This window comes from Ambystoma mexicanum, chromosome 3q (assembly GCF_040938575.1).
Source record: "Ambystoma mexicanum isolate Mex_15411 chromosome 3q, UKY_AmexF1_1, whole genome shotgun sequence".
Classification (NCBI taxonomy): domain Eukaryota; kingdom Metazoa; phylum Chordata; class Amphibia; order Caudata; family Ambystomatidae; genus Ambystoma; species Ambystoma mexicanum.
This window is the reverse complement of record NC_090926.1, coordinates 1,146,645,256-1,146,664,724: the sequence shown is the minus strand read 5'-3', so window position 1 is coordinate 1,146,664,724 and position 19,469 is coordinate 1,146,645,256.

Sequence of the window (19,469 nt, the reverse complement as noted above, 5' to 3'; positions counted from 1 at the left end):
CCTGGAGAAATACGATCCCTGGGCTTGAGGCCAAGCACAAGTCTCGCAGTCCTGTTCTGGATAAGTTGCAGAGGGCGGAGCATAGAATCGGGCAAATTTAGAAAGAGGTTGTTGCAATAGTCCAGGCATGTGCTATGGACTCAAGCAGGGTTAATGTTTGCAATGCCTTTATGCTGCAAACTTTGTAATTGTAAATGTAATGTAATTGGTTATTTATAACGTGCTTAATACCCAGAGGTTTCTAAGCGCCGGGGATCGAACCTGTGCTGCTCTACGTCGTCTTGCTTCCAAGGCCAGCGTGTTGCCCCTGAGCTCAGGGGCGTTGGTGAGCACTTTGGTCTGAGATTTTGGTAGAATGCGCCAGAAATAATAAACAAGAAAACTATGCCAATGCCAGGTGCACCAGAAACTAAAACGTGGGTGTATACATCTATGCCCACACCAAACCAATACGTACCTGGCCGCAACTCTCCTTGCAGCAAAATATAGTCATGAACACGATTACTTGCACCAACAATGAAATCATTGGATGCAGACATAAGGGAAACCAAAGAGAAGCCTGGCGTTACATGAGCCGCAGAATGAGGCCTCCCCCCACTCAGCCAAATGACACGACTGACAACAGCAGTTATTGCAGCAAGGACACATACAGCAAGCCTTTCCGGCGCATTCATTGAAGAGGAGGGCGTTTGAGCTCGTTCTGGAACTGTAAAAGCGAGGGGGTGAATCTGATGTGGACTCGGAGGTTGTTCCACAAGTAATACTCCCAACACCGTCCTCTACTCCAGAAAAAGCCTCACTCGTGATATTGCCCTGCAAACAATAACAGTGGTAATTTCCATTCATACACTGGGCATCAGAAACTGTGTGCCTCTTGGCTAACTCCTGGACACCTCCTTTTAATGCAACTTTCCACGGTTCCCTCAAGTTTCAAAGACTCATTATGTGACGTCGTGTTCTGTGATGTCACTACAGATGCAAATTAGGTGGCCACGCAAAACGTTTGAAGCCTGGCGCCGGCCCTGGTAACAGGCTAATCCACAGACGGTCGGACTGCACCCGAATTTAAAGGTCTGAAAATAGTATGCATTATATAATAGTGACAGAGACAGTGTTACTTTTACGAAAGGTGTTTTTGTTTAAATTTAAATGCGAACACACATGCCCTAGCACTGAAGAGCTCGGCCTGCCATGCTATTAAGTACTTTATATTGTATATGAACACTAGAGGACGCCCGAGTCAAGGAAGAGACTTATCATCCCACTTCTGAGCAGTGAAGGTCTGTGAAGAAGGCCCATAAAAGAGTGAACAAGTGAGTGAGGTACCGCCAGGAGGAGGAATATGCATCCCCACCCGCCCCAATGACATAGCTTGGTGATTGTTTGGGATGTCACTGAATGTGACTAAATCAGATTGGTGAGCGTTTACCCGGAGAGGACATGTAAATGTAGCGCGTAACATGCACCAGGAGAAAGGAGATCACTTGTCTGCGTCACTGGGACCGCATGTTTTACGTCCACGGCTTTCGATTTAACAAACCTCTGTGTGCCATAGTTACCAACTGGTTCCAAGCTATGAGTCACCTTTATCCTGTTCTGTCGTTTTAGCCGATACGGCCCGACAGCCTATTTGCATGCTGGCTCTTGTAGTTTTGATTGTTTCTTTATAAGTGTGTGCCTACAAATCCCAGCATGCAAAGTCTAGCGGTTTAAAAGAAACAGTGCTTTGTAAAGGAGGGTTTGGTGACACGGGACCAGTTCTCAAGCTTTTCACGAATAGAGGCTCACTCTTTTCAGAGGGTCTTCCAACTCCTCCACTTCTAGTCTCTTCCCTCTCTTCACTGTCCCTCGAATGTCTTCTGCTCCCTCTAGGCTTCGCCTCCACCCTTTGAGGTCAACTCCTCACTACTACTCCCTCCTCAGCACGACTATTCCCACCTCCAGACTACTCCTCCTACCTCCACTCTACTTCTCCCCCTCCACACTACTACTGCCTCCACCACTCTACTACTCCCTCCTCCACACTACTACTGCCTCCACCACTCTACTAGTCCCTTCTCCACACTACTACCCCCTCCTCCACACTACTACTGCCTCCACCACTCTACTACTCCCTCCTCCACACTACTACCCCCTCCTCCACACTACTACTGTCTCCACCACTCTACTACTCCCTCCTCCACACTACTACTGCCTTCACCACTCTACTACTCTTACCTCCACATTACTCCTCCCTCTTTCACACTACTACTGCCTCCACTACTCTACTACAGCCTTCACCACTCTACTTCTCCCTCCTCCACACTACTACTCCCTCCTCCATCCTACCACTGCCTCCACCACTCTACTACACCCTCCTCCACACTACTACTGCCTCCACCACTCTACTACTCCTACCTCCACATTACTACTGCCTCCACCACTCTACTACTCCTACCTCCACATTACTGCTCCCTCCTCCACACTACTATTGCCTCCACCACTGCACTACTGCCTCCTGCACACTACTACTCCCTCCTCCACACTACTACTCCTTCCTCCACACCACTACTGCCTCCACCACTCTACTATTTCTACCTCCACATTACTACTCCCTCCTCCACACTACTGCCTCCTCCACACTACTACTGCCTCCACCACTCTACTCTACCTCCATACTGCTACTCCTACCTCCACTCCACTACTCCTTCCTCCACACTACTTCTGCCTCAACCACTCTACTACTCCCACCTCCAGACTAATACTCCCTCCCCCACTCTACTACTCCTACCTCCACATTAGTACTCCCTTCTCCACACTACTGCCTCCACTACTCTACTACAGCCTTCACCACTCTACTACTCCCTTCTCTACACTACTACTCCCTCCTCCACCCTACCACTGCCACCACCACTCTACTACTCCCTCCTCCACTCTACTACTCCTACTTACACATTACTACTCCCTCCTCCACACTACTACAGCCTCCACCACTCTACTACTACCACCTGCAGACTACTATTCCCTCCTCCAAACTACTACTCCCTCCTCCTCTCTACTACTCCTACCTCCACATTACTACTCCCTCCTCCACACTACTACTGCCTCCACCACTCTACTACACCCTCCTCCACATTACAACTCTCTCCTCCACACTACTACTGCCTCCACCACTCTACTACACCTACCTCCACATTACAACTCTATCCTCCACACTACTACTGCCTACACCACTCTACCACTGCCTTCACCACTCTACTACTTCTACCTCCTCATTACTACTCCCTCCTCCACATTAAAACTTCCTCCACCACTCTACTCCACCTCCAGAATGCTACTCCTACCTCCACTCTACTACTCCCTCCTCCACACTACTTCTGCCTCCACCACTCTACTACTCCCTCCTCCACACTACTATTTCATACTCCACACTATTCCCTTCTCCACACTACTACTGCCTCCGCCACTCTACTACTCCCACCTCCAGACTAATACTACCTCCCCCACTCTATTACTCCTACCTCCACATTACTACTCCCTCCTCCACACTACTACTGCCTCCACCTCTCTACTACTACCTTCAATACTCTACTACCCCCTCCTCCACTCTAATACTCCCTCCTCCACACTACTACTGCCTCCCCCACTCTACTACTCCCTCCTCCACACTTTTCTTTTTATTTTTTTAAATTTTGTTTATTTAAGAGTTGTTTTGGTCACCGAAAGAAATTCGAGACCTTTCAACTTAAAATACATACATAATTAAAAATGATACAATAAATAAAGTAGTTGAGTATTAACATATTAAAAGGAGAAGAAAAACTCACATTAAACTTCCAAAATTACAGACAAATCCAAGTCATAATAATAATACATCAAAACAATCATCATTTTGTCGCTGCATATTTTGCTATTTTTAGTTGGTGCAAGTAGTTTACAACAGCATATCTTACTGCCTTTCTTTTGGTATAGAATAATAGATCCCATAAGTTTTTTGAGGTCAAGACTTGTTGGTCTGTGAATAAAGGCTTAAAATGAACACAACGGACCAATAGTAATTTATCGCATTCTGAACATAGGTGCTTAAGAGTTTCCGCCTGCTGTTTACAGAACCGACAAGGCAGAAAAAACCAACATTGCTACGTCTGTTCAACACATCATTTGTCAACCACAGGTTTAGTCTGAATCTCATAAAGCCATTTCGATGGCTAGGGCTAGGTGATCTCACCATGTAATCTGCCACAGTATTGTAACGCTTCAGTTCAAATGGATATTCCTCAACATTTTTATAGTTGGCACACACAAGACGTGTGTGGATCCAGTCTGCATCCCAGATTTTTACTTTCGCTTAATTTGGGTTTTCCATTAACAAGGTTGAGTCTATCTGGGCTTTTTCTAGTATGGATTGAATTTTTAAATGCCATACTTTCGGAAAAATATCCATTGAACTCAATAAATATGTGGAAATGATGTTAGTAATCCCTTTTGTAAATTGATTCAATAGACATTTACGATACAGTGCACACAATTTCCATTTGTAAACCGCATAAACCAAAATTAGGCCCAATTCATATCTTAAAAGTGGTAGAGGTTGTGAGTTTGGCAAATTTAGAACTTGCCTCCAGAATCGACCTTCCCTGAGGGCCCAGTAAGAGTGTGACATTATTTTCTGGGTCTCTGAACCATTGAGAATGACAGGCACAACTTTTAATTTGAAGTAGGTGAGTATTGGTAAAATGGAAAATTTACAGTATCTCGCTTTAATGATACATGCTTGTGAGATCAACATTTGTAATTTATGCAACCCTTGTTTGTTGTACTGATCAAGTGCGTACTGATTGGATAAAATCATACCCAAGTACACATAAACATTGGTGACAGTGATCTTGCAATTTTGCAGAGGCCAATGTAACTGGGCAAGACTTTGTTTTCTAGTACCAAATTGAATTATATTTGTCTTTGCAATGTTAATGGTTATGCCGTTTGTTTTGGTATATAGATCCAAGGCACCCAATAGATGTCGCAAGCCTTTAGGGGTATGTGACATTAGCACCATGTCATCGGCATATAATAACCATTGTATTTGGACCCCCATGATTTTTCAGAGAGTCAGATATCAATTTAGCAAAGGTTTGGGGAATGTCGGAAATAAAAAAATTAAATAATGCTGATGCTAGTAAACAACCCTGCTTTAGGCCACTGGCAGTTGCAATCGGAGATGTTAACAGTCCGCCATTGGTCAGTCTGACCTGGATCGAGGTATTAGTGTGCAATTGTATGATCCATTTTAGAATGTTCCATGGGCAGCCAGCATCAGCCAATTTTTTGTATAGAAGCTCTCTCGGAACAGCATCAAAAGGCATTTTAAAATCATTAAATGCGAGATACAGGGGCTGTTTCCGTTGATAGACTCTTTGAATGTGACTTGATAAAGTAATGATGTTTACTCCAGTACCTGTACCCTGCAGGAACCCTTTTTGGAATGGGTCTCGAAGAGTTTTATCCTGTAGCCAGTTATTGAATATTTTTAAGAGCAGCCTGGCAAACAGTTTACCCGGGCAGTCCAATAACGCCATTGGCCTATAGGCCTAGGATTCTCTCGATTACCTTTTTTAAAGATGGGAAGAATCATGGACTTTTTCCAAGTCTCGGGAATAAAGCCAGATTTAAATACTTGAGTAAAGATACGATGGAGAATACTTGCCCATTCATTAATATGCATTTTCAACATAGCATTATGCAGGCCATCAGGACCTATTGCGTGGGAGGAACTCAGTTTTTTAATGCAGAGTTTTATATCATCAATATCAAATGGAAATTCTTCAGGTACTGTGATCAAATCGAAACACATACGCATGCCAGGGAAAGGAGAGAGATATAATTTTTGAAAATAAATCTGCCATGTCTCAGATGATATCGAGTTTATCTGGGCAACGAGATGAGGTGTGTCGGAGGTGTGATTAAGCAGGGCCCAGATATCAGCTGCTAATTTCGATACGAGTTGCTTCAGCATGGATGCCCCCTCCTGGTCGTAAAGTTTAGCTCTTCTTGTTTTGAGCCATTTTTTGTATCTCTGCTTCGCTGATCTGATTTTTTTAGCAGAATCAGTTTCATTTAACTTTAGTAACTGTCGAATTTCATATCTTAGCTCAGCTTTTTGATATTTTATCTCCGAATCATAGACATGAATATGTTGTTGTTTAGTCAACCCGTTACCACTGACAACCCGTTTAAACATCTGCATGGCAGTTGTATAATCTTTTTCCAAAAGACCATGGCTTTGATACATTTTCCTGAGATTATGACCCAGGCTTCTTAATTTCTCTCTGTCCCAGTTCAATCTGTTTCTCCCACTATTCACTACAACATCTGTTATGTTTGCATTCGTCCACTGTGTCATTTGTGTTTGTCCAATCTGCAAGGATAATTTTAGTTTGTGATGATCACTCAAATCTGTCTGAATAATCTCCAACTTTTGGACAGAACTAAATTTTTGCATTGGTGTAAATATAGTCTATTATGGCATGCTGAGCGCCTCTTTGCCAGGTGGCCTGGGCGGGGCAGTCACCCCTTACATTTCCATTTAGCATCAGGAAATTGTGCTCAGCCATAATTGTAGACCATATCAACTCATCTCCTGTCAGTGCAAAGTCTCCCTCTGTAATGATATGCAAATTAAGATCTCCTAGTATTATAATGTACTTTAATCCGACCTGTAGGGCCAATGCATCTAATAATTTCACAAGCTGATTGAAAAAATTCTCTGATTTCAACGTGTTGGAACACCAATCATATTGATAATTGCTATTTTTGATGGCTGTTAGTTAGCTTTGCCACTTGAAATGATGGAGATGGAGACTTACAAGTGGTCAATTTCAGCCCACATTTCTTTTTCACTGCTATTAAGAGTCCACCCTTTGGCCTACCAAAGAAACCTTTTTCTGCTGATGTAAAGAATATGGCATGTGAGTCCATATTGGTGGCAGCAAGAGCTAGGTTTCCTGGAGGGCAATAATGTCAATATCAACCAGATCCCCAATGGTAGTGGAATTAAGGTGGCTATGCCCTCGGGTGTTCCAGGAGATCACACTTAAGGTTTTTATATCTGGGCATAGTTATGCAGGCCTGTTATGATCCGCCAACTCTTGGTGGAATAAACTGTTAGAGGCTGATGTAAAAATACGAGACATGTGGCCCTGTAACATTGGAGGACCAGGCAGGGTTTCTTGCGTTAGACTGAACCCTAAATCAAACAAAACCATTCTGGCCTGCCAAAAGGTCTCAGCACCAAGGATGATCGGATATATAGTCGAGCTATTGACAAATCAGTATGATTTATAAACTCAATCTGCTCGATATCCAGTGATAAAATGGCAGATAGGGCTGTAATTTCTGCACAGATGTTAAGTATACTAGACCGGTTTAGATTATAAGACTTGAATGGTGTGTCTCGACATTTAATAATAAAGCAATGGTGAGATTGTTCTTGCTTTGCCTTAGTGTGAGCGGATCGTTCTCTTGTCTGCATTGGTAATCTTACAGGGGATCGTGTCCGCCTTTCCTGGTAATTAGAAGTGGTTAGCTGTGGCCCCTTTAATAAGGGTCTGAGTGAGGGAAACCCTTTTTCTGCCATTATATATTGATTAGTCTCATTTGACTGCTGAACAAAGGCTTCAATGGACGCTTTGATTTCATCCCGCATCTCTTGTCGAGAGACTGGTGCCAACTTTGAGATTGGCACTGGGAGAGATGACATCAGTGATTGTACATGCGTTGGCTGTGAGTTGACTCCAGAATTCAATGGCAGATACGCCTCCACTGAGGCTCTGATTTCATCCTGTAAGGTGTTTGTGGTGCCATCACCTTTCGGGGGGGCATCAATGTTCACTGAATTCTGGACTGTATGAACAGGCAATTGGATACTTTGTAAGGTATCGGATTGTAGGAGCTGAAGGTCAGCCTGACAATCCGAAGACATTGGTTGATGAATATCACCTTGTTCGTCCCTTACCACCTGCAGGGACTGATTTGGTAAAAGCTTCAAGTATGAGTCAATGGATCTCTGTATTTGTGTCTGGATCGCAAACAAGATAGGTAAGCCCTGGGCAGTAGAGGTTGGGTTCTGGGACTCAGTTAAAGCTGTTGCAGCGACTGCAGCGGACAATGGGGAAGTTACCTCTGAGACTTTTGTCTGAGGTACTCGTTGTTCATTACTGCATTCTACCATCTGCACTAGATCGTCCAGTGGTTTGTGCGGCACCATCGCCACGGCCGTTGGGACTGCATCTGGAGCATGGGTACTAGATTCAGAAGGAGATACATGCGCCTGATTGAAGGATGAGTCCATTAGATTTTTCCGTTTTGACCCTACTGGTGGTTTCGGGCTACGTATTTTGGATTTAGCTATTTGCACTTTCCTCTTTTTGCTTGGTCGTGAGCTGCTAGATTTAGCAGCTGGCATGCTAAATACCTCAAATACATTCGTTGGGGCTAGAACTTGCAAAGGCCGGTTTTCCTTAGAGTTGATAGCAGCCACAGGGAAGGCTGTGACAATGGGACCAATTGGCACCAACACAGCGGCGATGGCTGCGACTTCTGATGTCTCAGAGGAGTTAACAGTAGAATTTAAGGCCCCCATGACAGTAGGTGTTAGGAAAGATTTCGTAATTGTAGGTAATTTTCCTTCCATGTGGCAACCCCTAAACTTTTTGCTGTTGTTTTTTACCTTGTTCTTGACTTTGCCAGAGAAGTGCAGCCTTCTGCCGCACTCCTCTGGGCTTTCGCTCCTTTCTTACGGGAAACTGACATGCCCTTAAGACAGTCAGTACCGGGGAACGCTGTTTCCCGTAGTTTCTTTTATCATGTTGCGGCTTTAGTGCAACATGACACAAGAGGGCACTGTAAGCTAAGTTACAGCTCTCTTGGGTCTCTAGCCTTCTACAGGCCCTAGATACTCGTTTAGGATTGTATCTGATCGGTGCAAGTAATTCAGGGACGGGAATGGTGGCAGCGATCGTTTCTTGTGTTTTGAGCTCTTTTTGGCGTTCTAAGCGCGTTTCTCGCGCTTGACCCAAAATGGTGGCCTGGCACCCAAAATGGCCAGTCCACGAGGCTCCTTTGTCCTGTCCGCTGACCGTCTTGCTCCCTTCACCTTCCCCAGGTCGAGCCGACCCGGGGCCTTCCTTATTTGGGCATGTACTTTCCCGCGAAACACGGATGCTTTCGCGGGCTTCTACATGTCTTTTGTGTGCCTCCAGGATGTGGGCTGGGATGTCTGGTCCCAATACACACCCTGGGTGCCAGAGAGTCTAGAGTGGTGTGAATGCCTGGGACCACCGTGGTCTGTGATTGGTCCACGAATGGTGTGAGTGTTGATGAGCGGATCTCCCATTTGGTCCCCTCCGTTTTGGCGCGAAGGGAACCGTGGATAAGAGGGGGCTGGAAACACCACTACCATGTCGATCTCCTGAGTTCTCACGAACGAAGGAATACAGGAGCCAAGTATCCTGCAACCACGAGGCTGGACCGAGGAATCGCTGGTGACCCGCTGAAGGACTTCTCCTCTGCACTGCTGTCGCCTTGTGAAACCCTTTTCACCTTTGATCGAACCAGAAGGCCTGTACTGGTACTTCGTCCCTTGGAATAGCGGGAACAGCTATTCTCGGCATCTTCACCATCTCCTGCCAGTAAGCCTTCGGAAGTGTCTCTGGGCCATCCAGTTGACTGACCAGCTTACACGGGAGTCTTGCTCTGTAACCGCCGCCAGGTTGTGTAGTATTTCGAGTCCTTGTCACTCTCACACGCTTCGTACACTTGGCGTTCCCAAGTCTGAAGTGAGTAGTGTACACTTGGCTCAGATACACACGGCCGCTCCGTTGCCCTGCTGTGCTAACAAACTGTGCAGGATTCTTCGATTGGGACGTCCTTTTACTCAACACAACGACGAGGCATTCCCTGCTCTTCTGAACCTGCCAGCTGCTGAACCTGCCGCGGAGAAGCCTGGGTCTGCTTGCATCGGGGACCGGTGAGTAGCATAGCTAGGATCTGGTCGCCCTCCTGCAGGAGCCCATTGCTTTTCCCCGCTGTGTTAAACAGCACCCTTTTCCGTACTCGCGCTCTGCTTCTGCCCACTGTGGAGGCTGCGCTTGAGTCGCGGAACTTGTTCTCCTTCATTTGTGCACTGAACTGAACTGCCTGATTTCCTTAGAAGAGACTCCCATTTTGCCCGTTGGCACCAGCGTGTGCAGGTACTTTTGAGCACAAGGCTCCACTCTTCGCAGGGCTCGGGCTTCCATCTAGTTAGGTGCCTCTGAAGGCGAACTGGGTCTAAGCATTATTTCGCACTGCCTGTTTTCCTTCCCTTTTAGGTGGACTACATATTTCGTGCATATAACGCTTGAGACTTGTTGTATTTGTATATATATTGTGTTGATATGGTATGTGTTGGTTTAATATTGTGATATTGTGATTTTCTCGCTACAGTCATTGTTTTAAAGGCCTTAAAATAAATGTGTATATATTTTTTATATAACACCTGTTTGGAGTAGTTTGTAAGTGATCTTGCTTTGTGTGCTCATTGCGGGCTTTCAGTCACCCTCACCCCTCTTGAGACCTAGCCTTGACCGCCGCGATCGCTACCTTGATTGGTCTGGCTCGTCCAGAGGTTACCCTGTTCCAAGTAATTAGGTTGGCCTTCTGAACTTCTGCGCCACCAGGACAGAGTTCAGAAATCCGTCTTAACAGTAGGACATTGTTCTCTCACCAGCACAGTAGACTTGTTAGGTCTTGTATTCGACTGCATAGTTAGGAAGGTAGTTCAGTTGGTTTCAGATGTTTGCGTATACGCTGCTTTATACAGTTTGGGGCTCAATAGCTCACGAGCTCGAGAGGGTGGTTTAGGTTGGAACTTGATTTTTGAATGTAATGAGAGCAGTTGTTCAATACAAGTAGTCTGTTTAGAAACTTTCAAATCCAGCCCCTCGTATAATTTTGCCACAGCCAACAAGGCTGTATTCATAGCAGCCAGTGTGTTGTTCAGGGCCAGAGCTTCCAGAAAAGAACACCTCTCCTTATAAACTGGGTTCAAAAAGAAGTCGGATACTCGAGCACCCTGATCAAAACGTGGCTGTCTCGGTGTAGGCGCTCTGAATGAAACTGATTCATCAATAGACTCTATGGGATGGTTTGTGTCCTTTATAGGTGAAGCTGTTGGCTCCACTATAGGTGTTTCGCCGTGGGACAGCAAAGGTGATAAAGTTTCACAATTTGCGCTAGAGTGGCTTTTATTACCTGGTTCAAGCTGAATTAAATCACCAGTATTTGAGCAAATATACAACACTTCATTAGATAGTTCATCAGTTTGGTTAGTAAGATTCATGAATTCAATGTCCTCCACCTCAATTTCTCCAATCATTGTCAGGTGTGCATGCAGTTTTTGTTAAGCTAAAACAGAACATAGTACTGGTTGAGGCGTTTTATCCCCTGGTAAAAGGGATGACGAAGGCCGTAAGTCTCCATCAAGACAGGCCGCTATTAACGTGGTGTCTGTGGGGGTACCATGCAAACTACTTTCATTATGTGTGAGATCGGAGGCTGTTGTGTCAGAGGGATGAAGGTTCTTAGGGCCAGGTGGCTGTACTATCGTGCAAGCCCCCGTAGAATCAATTTGGGTTGTGGGGAGCAACTGACCAACATTTCCCTCACCCTCAGCTATCGTTTTCTCGCTTGGGCACAGTCTAATATCATCAGAGACTGAAACTGAACGCTGAGTAGATGTGCGACCAACACTTGGTAGTAGAGTCGTAAGCCGAGTTTGAAGGAGGGCTTTTCTCAGTGCATTATCGCGTCCCAAATAAACCAGTTTTGCTCATGTTTCCAAAATGGGTGGCATGCTGGTGGTCAGGGTATAGGGGAGCATTCAGTAATTGTCCTAATGAAATAAGGAGGCAGTAAAACTAAATAAATAAATAAAATTTGAAAATAACTCGAAAAAAACAAGAAAAGAAAAGGACTTACAATTAGTGAATAAATGAAAAAGGAACCACGTTACCCCACTTGCGCACTCGTGAACATAAAAACACCCTAGGAATTGATAACCTAGGACCCGGCGAACAGCAAACAGTACTTGTAGTACTTGCCGGGTGCGCGCGCGGGTGCGCTATGACGTGGGGTTATATGGAAACAGTGCAGGACGTGCTCGGTAGGAGGCGGAGCAAAACCTAGTGCACAACCTTCAAATAAATAAAGAAAGAAACAAGAACATATTAATGTGCTGCTGGAAATGATGGCTGTGATAGATGTAGGCACTATGGTGGCTACTTGTTATGCACAACGTGCACAACGTGTACACTAAGTTAATGTACGCAACGTGCACGAGACAGTCACCTTTTTCTATTTTCTTGGTCCAGGCAATCGGAGTGTTGCTGAGTAAGACGTCCTCCCAGCGGACGCACAGCACAGCAGGCAAGAACAGAAGATCAAAGTGAAAGCGCTTCAAAAGAATGCAGATTCGACTGAGTCCAAGTCCTTCCACGCGCAGTCTGCCGGCACAGCAAACAATACTTGTAGTACTTGCCGGGTGCGCTATGACGTGGGGTTATATGGAAACAGTGCAAGACATGCTCGGTAGGAGGCGGAGCAAAACCTAGTGCACGACCTTTTTCTATTTTCTTGGTCCAGGCAATCCAAGTGTTGCTGAGTAAGACGTCCTCCCAGCGGACGCATAGCACAGCAGGCAAGAACAGAAGATCGAAGTGAAAGCGCTTCAAAAGAATGCAGATTCGACCAAGTCCAAGTCCTTCCACGCACTACTGTCTTCACCACTCTACTACTCCCTCCTCCACTCTACTACTCCCTCCTCCACACTACTACCCCCTCCTCCACACTACTACTGCCTCCACCTCTCTACTACAGCCTTCACTACTCTACTACCCCCTCCTCCACTCTAATACTCCCTCCTCCACACTACTACCGCCTCCTCCGCACCACTACTGCCTCCACCACTCTACTACTCCTACCTCCACATTACAAATCTCTCCTCCACACTAATGCCTCCACCACTCTACTACTGCCTTCACAACTCTACTACTTCTACCTCCACATTACTACTCCCTCTTCCACACTACTAATGCCTCCACCACTCTACTACTGCCTTCAGCACTCTACTTCTACCTCCACATTACTACTTCCTCTACCACTCTACGCCACCTCCAGACTGCTACTCCTACCTCCACTCTACTACTCCCTCCTCCACACTACTTCTGCCTCCACCACTCTACTACTCCCTCCTCCACACTACTATTCCATCCTCCACACTATTCCCTCCTCCACACTACTACTGCCTCCGCCACTCTACTACTCCCACCTCCAGACTAATACTCCCTCCCCCACTCTATTACTCCTACCTCCACATTACTACTCCCTCCTTCACACTACTACTGCCCCCACCTCTCTACTACTGCCTTCACTACTCTACTACTCCCTCCTCCACTCTACTACTCCTACTTCCACATTACTACTGTCTCCTCCACACTACTACAGCCTCCACCACTCTACTACTACCACCTACAGACTACTACTCCCTCCGCCACTCTACTACTCCTACCTCCATATTACTACTCCCTCCTCCACTCTACTACTGCCTCCACCACTCTACTAATGTCTTCACCACTCTACTACTCCCTCCTCCACTCTACTACTCCCTCCTCCACACTACTACTGCCTCCAGCACTCTACTATTCCTACCTCCACACTACTACTCCCTCCACACTACTACTGCCTTCAGCACTCTACTATTCCTACCTCCACACTACTACTGCCTCCACCACTCTACTACTGCCTTTACCACTCTACTACTCCCTCCTCCACACTACTACTGCCTCCACCACTCTACTACTCCCACCTCCAGACTACTACTCCCTCCTCCACTCTACTACTCCCTCCTCCAGACTACTACTCCCTCCTCCACTCTAATACTCCCTCTTCTGCACTATAACTACTCCAACTCTGCCCACCATCTACTCAGTCACACTCCTTTCAACCAGTTGCATACACTTTGCAGTCACTCATTACTCTATCTCCTTTGTCACCACTTGTCACACTATCACTCACACCACAGTACCGCTTACACTCGCTAATCAATATCTCACGTTCTGCAGAAATCGCCTCCACACTCTGCCACTCCTTCCTTCTTAAAACTGGTCTTGTGATCTGCCTCCTCCGCCTACTCTGACCTCACCCGAATAACCCACAACTTCCTATTTCCAGCTCTTATAATCCCCCTTCTCATGACGTTGGGCGCTGTGGCGAGTCAGAAGATGGACACAGACTCTTAGATGCCATGATGTGTAATGTTTTATTTCCCTATCACTTTGGGTTGTCCCTGCCTACATTACTAACTGAGGTGCTCGTTCGTCAGTCGTGAATGTCCGTATAGTCCACTGTCCAAAACTACCCGATCTGAAACTACCACTCATGCAATCTAACTTAAATCAGGAGCATGACTCCCTTCTCCTTGAGATACTCCTGGTGCCAGTACATGTGTTCCTTGTTAGTATTTAATTCACAACTAGTCTTTTGTGAATTCATAAATCAGTCTTTTTAATTCCTTCTCTGGAGGATAGCTCAGGGGCAAGGTGCTCGCCTTGGAAGCAAGACAACACGGAGAACCAAAGGTTCGATCCCCGGGTCAGCGCTTAGAAACTTCTGGGTATTAAGCGCGTTATAAAAACCTATCATATCATATCAATTGCATTATCAAATCTTCCTTTCTCTTTGGGAATCTCTCTTGGGACTTTCACATAGGATCCATAACTCTTGTCATTGCTGTTAGAATATCTTGATAAAGTATCCTTGTTCTGGTGAGTTTTCCCTTCTGGACAATTATATATCCCCTTCAGTTGGGCTACTTCTCTTGTTATATATTCCAGTTGTCAATCTCTCTCAGACACAGGTTCCCACTTGCTCCTCTCTTCCTCTTTATACTCTTCTTTGGTAAAGTTATTTGTTACTTTCCCCTTTTGCCATGGTATTTCATCCCATTGCTTTTCTTTAGGTTTCCTTAGCTTTTCAACGGTTCCTTGTCTAGTATCAATATGATTGAAGTTCATTCAGCTCCAAATGCACTCTGTTTCAAATTTGTCACTGAGACGAGTTGTTTGTGCGATATAACGAGGCCCTGGGTGCTTCCCGTCCTCCCCGTTACCTTCATTCATGACGGGGGTCGTCCTCGGGAGCTTCATCTGTCGGGCACCTCTCCTTGGCTCACGAACCACTGCTTCTATTTTTCGCTGGCATTTCTCTCTCCGCATTCACTTGCTTCTTCTTAGTGTCCCGCATTGCACGGCGTGACCGGACATCTATGGCATCGTTTTCACTGCTGGTCTCAGTGATCACTTATGGAAGGACAATCCACCATGGTTGCTTGTTTGTGATCTTGCCACAACCTCTCTGCAGGTTCCTGCCTCAACCATAAGATAATAGCATTGGTTAGGTGCTTCTTCTCCCCACTGTCGATACTTTATACCTTTGGGTCCTTTTGAGCATCCAATGTTGGCTACAATATATCCAGCCTTAGTGAGTTCCCCATTGGAACGGGAGTCCTTGTGCTCAAAGGGGGAGTCTCTGGCATCATGATGCTTGTGAAGGCCCCCAACACCTTGGCGATCCCACCATCTACCAACAAAGCTAGGCATGGGCCTTTTCACAGAGGCCAGAATATGGGAACTGTGAGGTATGCATGTCTGAGATCAAGGTGTGTTAACCAATGACTCCTCAAACTGGATGACCTTGAGAAAATTCGTACTCTACATTTTTCAGAAAGGCGGTAGATCACAGAATCTTTGAATTGTCTCACGTGGAAAACATTTCTTTCCTATGCATTAATAACTGATTGCTCAAGAACCCTGTGAGGTGCAAAGATGAAAGTCTATTGCTTTGTTTTTGACTGTCTTCTTCCTGTACATGAACAGTTTGACCTCTTATCTGTCGTACAAGAGTTTGTTGACAGGCATCTTCTGATATCAGTCCCCCAGTGGCAATAAACCTGCCAGTTTGACACAACATGAGATAACTGAGAAGGGGTAAAGCTCACCAGAAGTGATAGCCGGTTGCGTGTGGTTTCATTATGTACAATCACATATTTCTCTACCTCGGTTAGGAGGAATGAGTGCTGTTGCTGGGAAAACCACTACCAGGAATCAGCTCTGTTACTTTGGAACCTGTTAGCATTTTGGTAACGGTCAGGCAAGTGGTTCCTACCCCAACAATCCCTTCCTAAAACCATAGACTGGACAACGAGGCACCTAGCGGTCTGGGCTTTGTCCAGCACTGTGTCAGTGTTGTGACGAGGTGCCTTGCTTGAGTACAGACCTGGGAAGGGCTCAGATGGAAACCACCCTATGCTCCAGAATGGTGTCCAGGAGGAGGTACATATTCAGGATCCCTTCGGACCGTATACTGCCGCCTGATCGCTTAGCCAGAGACTGTCACTGATAACTACTAAACCCATAACCCCCTAGTCCCATGACCAGATAACTAAAACACAGATGCTGACTCTGTGACCTGCACCCCTTTAGAGATAAGGTTAGGCCAGAGACATACATCCATGTCCCGCAGGGAACTTCCCAGTGTCCCTTTAAATGGAAAGAACATGCACATGAACATCAGCCTTCTATGGAAGCAGCTGCGATGCCTCCTACAGATTTCTCTACACCACGCAGGCTTCATGGGACTGCTGTTGCTTTCAGATACTCACAATCACAAACAACTAGGACGTTTTGGTCCTACAAGATCATTGCACCCTGAGTCATGTCAGCGGACCTCGAAAAGCCTGGATGCTAACCCAACAATCATAAAAGAGCCAACCTGACTTCATCATGCCCCAGGCAAACCCCCATATATCCCAGAAGCCTTTACTCAAACATACCCACCTAATCCATTTAGTGCCAGAAACTTGTGCAAAGATTACACAGTCACGAAAGCACTAATAGGGACGGAAATGGTTTGGGACACAGGATAGTGGACTACTTGATTTTGACGGACGTTCTGACATCATCCTTAGATTTGTTTGAGGCAGGGAAACCCCACTGAGGTATAGTGACAGATAAGGTTCTTCCTTATTTTTCTGTTAAATAAAGGTTTATGCCAACAAGCATGCCACCTTTTTGTCCCGCGTCTACTTTAGCACCCTTACATTTTACACATGAATGCAATAAAAACACCAATGAAGGGAGTTTAGCAAACATACGCTTTCAGTTTGTAAGTGATTCATATGTTGGAATATATAGTAGCTTGTTATGCAGTTGAGTTGTCTAGGATATGGCTTGACCTTCTGACAGGTTCTTTGAGTGGTGGAAAAATGTTTATTTGCAATGAGTACGAAGTATTGAGATTTAGATAGGCAGGGACATTTTGAGTTCATTTGGCTTTTACCAAATGAAAGCCTTATCCTGGGCCCTCATGCATTTTTCAATCCTTGGTTCATGTGTGCTCAAAATGTACATACATTTTTTTTTTAATTTGTTTTTATTTTTTCAAAACCAAACAAAACCTCACACAATACAATCATATCAACATATATAATTATCATTAAACCATCACCTTGCGCAGTGTAATTTCCCCACCGTCCCCCTACCCCCCTTAAACTAGAGCCGGCTCATTAATGTCATCTACAGGAGCATTGTCAGGTAGCGCAGTGCTTATGCGCTCATCATCCGAGTCCTCTGATTCGTTATCACCCTGGTGAGGGTTGGCCATAGAGGCCACCAATTGCCGCCAGGCCAGCAGGGGCCCTCCTTCCTCCACACCCCCCCTAGTGACCACTTCAAACCAAACTACGGATTCCGCTTCCGCCCATCTCAAGAGGTCCGCCCGCCATAGCTCCACCCTGGGTCTGTGGGCCGCTTTCCAGCTCATAGCAATTCTGCGCTTGGCCAGGACATAAGCTAAGTCCTTCATCTTGCTTATATGTTCCAAGCCCCGGGGCCTGGGGAAAATCCCGAGCATGCACGACCAAGCCGATCCCACGTCCAACACCACTCCCCCACCACCCAGTTTTGTTTTAACCTCCTCCCAAAATCTGTGCACCTCCGGACAAGCCCAAAACATATGCAGTAGCCCCGCTTCCACTTCCCCACATCTGGGGCATTTCTGGGTAACCGAGCCACCGAACTTCGCAACTTTCTTGGGAGTTAAATAAGCCCTGTGCGTGACATACAGTTGAAGTTGTTGGAATCTCGCATTCCGGGACACCTTTTTATGGTACCTCTGGGCTCTCTCCCATTGTCCGTCTGTTAAGGGCCCGCCTACTTCTTCTTCCCAATCCTGTCTCAATTCGAGCAACTCTCTCCCAGCCCTCACACTAAGGAGCTCATATATCCTCGATATTTCATGCCCACCCTCCGAAACATCATACATAGTTTCCAGGGAGACATCAGGGTCATTAGCAAGTGCTGTCTCGGGCCATCTCTCTCTAACCCGTTTCATCAGCCTAGCGTAGGTTATATACTGGCCTCTATGTACCCCTGTCTCGTTTTGCAACCTCTGAAAGTCTAATGCCTCCCCTTCCTGCCATATGTCTCCCAGTGTGGCCAGGCCCACCGGTTCCCAGTATCTGCGGACCAACTCGAATAATTGAGAGTCGTTCCCGCACAGCGCCACTAGTGGGGTCTGCTGAGAGAACGGCTCCGAATCATCCATCATTCTCCATGTCCTATGCCAAATCTCCCAGCCCAGTCTCAAAAGCCGCCCTCTTCCCACCAATTTGTCCTTCCGTGACCACACCACTTCCCTCAAAAAGTATGGGGCTGAGCCTCCCCGCAGAAGCCTGGCTTCCGCCGAATCTTCCGCCGAATCTTCATCTGGCAGCCACCTGGCCACATACAACAGTTGCCCAGCCAGGGATCCCGTCTTGACCCTCGCCATTGGGGTGCTGTACAACAGCTGAACCCATCTGATGTATCCAGGTCCCATTCCGTATCCCCTCAGGGCTGCTTTCAGCCAAGGCCACCGTACCGAATCGAAGGCCTTGACTGCGTCGAGCGACACGATGGCCAGCTCACTCGTGTCTCCCTCAGTTTGGTCGATAATGTGGTGTAGCCTCTATGGTTATCAGTAATATTCCTGCCTGGGACATAGCCCGTCTGATCTGGGTGTATCAGCTTACCAATCACCCTCTTAAACCTGTTAGCCAGCACCGCTGTAAGTATTTTCCTGTCCTGATTGAGCATGGACAAAGGTCTGTAAGACCCACACTCTCCGGCCAGCTTGCCTGGCTTCAGGAGCGGGATGATCACAGCCTCGCGAAGGGACAACGGAAGTTCCCCCTTCTCATAAGCCTCGTTAAACATGGCAAGCAGTGGCTGAAGCAGCTCCTGCTTATATGTCTTGTAAAACTCACAAGGCAACCCATCCGACCCAGGCGCCTTGCACGTGGGCAGATTCTGGATCACCACCTCCAACTCTTCCGAGGTGACCGGAGCATCCAACTCCGC